The sequence below is a fragment of the Hordeum vulgare genome, chromosome 2H (genome assembly GCF_904849725.1).
Source record: "Hordeum vulgare subsp. vulgare chromosome 2H, MorexV3_pseudomolecules_assembly, whole genome shotgun sequence".
NCBI lineage: Eukaryota > Viridiplantae > Streptophyta > Magnoliopsida > Poales > Poaceae > Hordeum > Hordeum vulgare.
Window position 1 is genome coordinate 436,675,829 of NC_058519.1, and position 5,182 is coordinate 436,681,010.

Consider the following 5,182-nt stretch of genomic DNA (forward strand, 5'->3'; position numbering starts at 1 on the left):
ATTGATACCTTAGTTTTATAACTGAGGGAAATACTTGTTCTCACTGTGCTACATCAACTTTTAAGCTTGGAGGGAAACCAACGCAATCAGCGAGGAGTCAATATTTCTGGCGCCGTTGCCGGGGAAGATCTAGTCAAGATCTATCACGTTCCCACACATAAACTTTCATCTACATGCAATTACATTATTTGCCATTTGCCTCTCATTTTCCTCTCCCCCACTTCTAAAACGTTTTCAAAAAAACAAAAAACTATTTTCCTTTTTATTTGCCTTTTTTCCGGTTGCCTTTTTCTTGCTTGCTTGCTTCTATTGCCTTCATGTCAACACTCGAAAATAGAAAAAAAACAGGAAAAGTAAAGACATATGGATCCTCATGCACTTGCTAACCTTTTCAAAAGATCTAATTATCTTGAACCAATTGCTAGTGAGTTGAGTGCTCTTTATTGTTTTTGTGAAGTTTTGCTTGAAAATCGTGAACGTGAATATTGTGATGAATTGTTAAAAGAAGAAATTTATACAGTGATTCATGATATCTCCTTAAATGAAATGCATGATTGCAATTATGTTATTATAAATTGTATTAATGTCAATCATGCTAATAATATGCAAAATTACAAGACTAGGGATGTCAATTTTGTCATCTCCACTACTCATTGTAATGATCATGATTGGGGCGATGCTTATTATCTCCTGAAAATGTATTTAATCCTCATGATGAATATGATATTATTCATAATTTTTGCAATAGTATTGAAAGTGGGTTTGGAAGAGTGTCAAATTTAGGTAATAATGATCCCACTATTTTGGAGAATTATCTATCTCATGATTTTTTTTATAAAAGTGGGTTTGGAGAGGTCATGATTTTAGTTAATGTTAATCCCACTAACTTGGAAGATTATAAGACTTTTATGCATGTGGATCATGAATATAATATTTTATGTGATAGATATAATGTTGAATTTGAATATGATCCTACATGTAATTATTATGATATAGGGAAATATGGTTGTATAAATATTCATGTCACTAAATTATCTCTCTTCATGTTGAGATTGCTATTGTTTCTTTCTTCTTTCATGCATATGTTAACTATTTCTTGTCCTGATAATTTGTTTGCTTATGAGATTACTATGCATAGGAAGTATGTTGGACTTAAATGTGTTTGTATTATTCTACATTACGATCACTTTGTGTTTCAACTACTATCTTCCATGTGAGCATCTACAAAATCTCAAGCCAATCTTAATGGCTATAAAGAAAGAGCTTGTTGGGAGGCAACCCAATGAATAAAATTTATTTTTCACTTTTTATTTATGATCTTGAGTGTTTACACAATTATTACAATGTTATGATTGTGTTTTTCATTTTTTAATTAGTATTTGTGCCAAGTAAAGCCTTTAGGATAATGTTGGGTGATAGTTGCGTTGATCTTGTTGGAAAATAGAAACTTCTGCATCGAGTAGCAGAATGTTAAAAAATGACAAAAGCGACAAAAGTGTCTGCATTTTTTACACAAGATTGATATACAAATTCCCTATGTTTTCCTAATGTTTCAGAGTTTTTGTAGTTACATAAGTATGAGTAAAAGTCGAGTCTTTACACACTATTGTGTTTTTGACAGATTCTGTTTTTCTTTGCGTCGTGTGCTTACTTTGATGAGTCTATGGTTTGTATGGGGGGGGTATAAGCCATGGTAAAGTTAGAATACATTAGGTATAATACAATATCAAAATTGTAATGGGGTTTTTAACAGTAACTAAAGTAATTTTTTGTTTTCTTTTACTAATGGATCTCACGGAAGTCTTGTTGAGTTTTGTGTGATTGAAGTTTTCAAGTTTTGGGTGAGATCACGATGGATGAAGGAATAAGGAGTTATAAAATCCTAAGCTTGGGGATGCCCATGGCACCCCAAGTTAATATCCAAAGAGTACCAAGCAACTAAGCTTGGGGATGCCCCGAAAGGCATCTCCTCTTTCTTCTAACAACCATCGGTAATTTTACTTGGAGCTATATTTTTATTCGTCACATATTATGAGTCTTTCTTGGAGCATCTTGTATTCTATGAGTCTTTGCTTTATTTGCTGGTTAGTTTGTCATAATAAGCCTTTTTGTACACACCTATTTGAGAGAGCCAAATTATGCTATGATTTGTTAGAATGTGTGTTTATGCTTCACTTAAATTTTTTAGAGCCATGTAATTTCTCTAGTGATTCACTTATATCTTTTTGAGCAAGGTGGTGTTGTTATTTGAAGAAATTTACTCTTATGCTTCACTTAACTTATTTTGAGAGTTAGTAGAAATTTTTAAGAAATCCTCTCTTGCTTCACTTATATTATTTTGATAGTTGAAAATTTTAAAGAAACTTGTGCTCTCGTTCTTCACTTATATTTGTTTCAAATCTTGTTATTTTTAATGGCAATTTGCTTTAAATGAAATTAGTCCGAAAGTGATAGATATCTAGGGGATACATAGTAAGTACTTTCATAAATATCATTGGATGTTAAACTTGATTCTTTGCAATAGTTTTGCGATATGAAGATAGTGATATGTGAGTTATGTTGATGAGTAATTATGCTTTAGTAAGAATACTTGTGTTAAGGTTTGCGATTCCCTATGCATGCACATGAAGTCAATAATTATGCTATGAAATTACATCCTACTTGTGTTGCATTATTCGGTGCTAGTTATTCTCAGTGTTCACTTATGATGTTTTTCGTTCCTTGGTTGGACGCTTCTCAATATATTTGGTAGCCTTCACTTGTACTAAGCAGGATACTGCTTGAGCATCCAAATCCTAAACCCAAAGTCGTGCCACATGAGTCCACCATACCTACCTATATGTGGTATTTCAAAGCCGTTCTAAGTAAATTTGCAAGTGCTAATTCTAATGTTCAAAATAAATTTATGTTTTATGTGCCCGTACCGCTCATGAAGCGGCGAGGGGTGGCCGGTATCTTCCATGTTAAATAGGTTATTCTCAAGATGAGTGTTTATTCGCTTGTCATTGCACGAGAGTATGGCGGCAATAGGAATGCCTAGTCTCGAAATGCAAAGAAAATTTATTTTATGTTGCGAAATAATAAATTCCTCGGGAAGTGTTGGTATGGACGGTACCCGTGGATGTGTCTAGCCTTGGAGTGTGAAAGAATGGTGGAAAAAGGAATAAACTTTATTTCCACTTTGGCAACCGCCTATGATTTGTTTACCATGGAAGATATTGGGAACTCTTAGTCTTTTTCGTTGACAAGAAAAGCATATCACCTAAAATATTTTATCTCTAAGTTTTTCAGCTTTGATCTCTGGCACCTCTACAAATCTCTGTTTCCCTCTATGAAGGGCCTATCTATTTACTTTACAAAAAATTTATTCTGAATTTGAGGCTCCATCTTCTCTTATAGAGCACCAACTGAGGAACACTGTTATCACACTAGAGCATTGGATGTAGCTAATATTTGAGTGTGTTGCATGAATGGATCAATGATGGGCTAGAGATAGCGTTCTTTAGCGTTGATATTTTGGAAGACTTGATTGCTTGTTGATATGCTTGAGTATTGAAGTTTTCATGTCAAATTGTAGACTATTGCTTTGAATCTTCTACAAGTCCATATGTCCATGATAAAAATAAAACAATATGATGTACATGTTAGGCAACATTCCACATTAATTTTTTTTTATCATTTACCTACTCGAGAATAACCAGGAATTAGGCTTGGGGATGCTGATACATCTCCAACGTATCTAATTTTTTTTATTGTTCCATGTTGTTATATAATCATTCTTGGATGTTTTGTAATCATTTTATAGCAACTTTATATCATTTTCTGGGACTAATCTATTGACATAGTGCCCAGTGCGAGTTGCTGTCTTTGCTTATTTTTTCCTCCGCAGAAAATCAATATCAGATTAAGTCCAGATGCCACGAAACTTTTTGGTGATTTTTTTTGGACGAGAAGGAAACTTGAGGATCAAGTATGGTCACCAAGGGAGGCCCACGCGACCCACTAGGCACGAGGATGTGTCCTGGTGGGTAGTGGGGGCCTAGGGCACCTCCTCCACCACCTCTGAGCTCTATAAATGCCCCAATGTTCCAGAAACCCTAAAGGAGAAGACGAAAAATCATTTCAGTCGCCGCAAGTTCCAGAAGCCACAAAATCCAATCTAGAGCCTGTTCCGGAGAGGAACACAGTCACGGAGGGGTTCATCACCATCATTGGTTCTCCTCCAATGATGCATGGCTAGTTCATATCAGACCTACAGGTCTGTAGGCAGTAACTAGATGGCTTTCTCTCTCGTTTTGCTTCACAATACAATGGTCTCTTGGAGATCAATTTGATGTAAATCTATCTTTTGAAGTGTGTTTGTTGGAATCTGATGAATTGTGAGTTTATGATCATATCTATGAAATTACATCCATTCTTTATTATTATAGCCTCATATTTCTTCTTCGATATTTGGGTTTTGTTTGGCCAACTTGATCTTTTTATCTTGCAATGGGAAGAGTTGCTTTGTGATGCGTTCGATCTTGCGGTGCTCAATCTCAGTGACAGAAAGAGACATGACACACATGTATCATTCTATTAAGGATAAAACAATGGTCTCTATTCCTACATGAATAGATCTTGTCTACATCATGCCATCGTTCTTAAATCCTTACTCCTTTTCTCCATGAACTTAATACAGTAGATGCATGCCGGATAGAGGTCGATGTGTGGAGTAATAGTAGTAGATGCAGCTAGGAGTCGGTCTACTTGTCTTGTACATCATCCGTATATACATGATCATTGTCTTGGACATCGTCATAATTATTCGCTCTTCTATCAATTTCCCAACATTAGTTTGTCTACCCATCGTTTGTTATTTTCTCGAGAGAAGCCACTAGTGAAACCTACGACCCTCGGGTCTATTTTACATCATCTATTTGCAAGTTCTATTTTGCTATCCGCGTTTCCATTTTATTTGCTCTTTTATTTTCAGATTTATATTGCCAAAAACCCAAAAGTATCTTGCTGCCTTTTATTTACCATTACTTTATTTGCATCTATCAATTTATCATTTTACCGTTTCATTCTACCCAGGAGGGATTGACAACCCCTACACGTATTGGGTTGCTAGGATTTTTATTTGTGTGCAGGTGCGGCTTACATAATCTTGTGGATCTTCCTACTGGATTGATAACTTGGT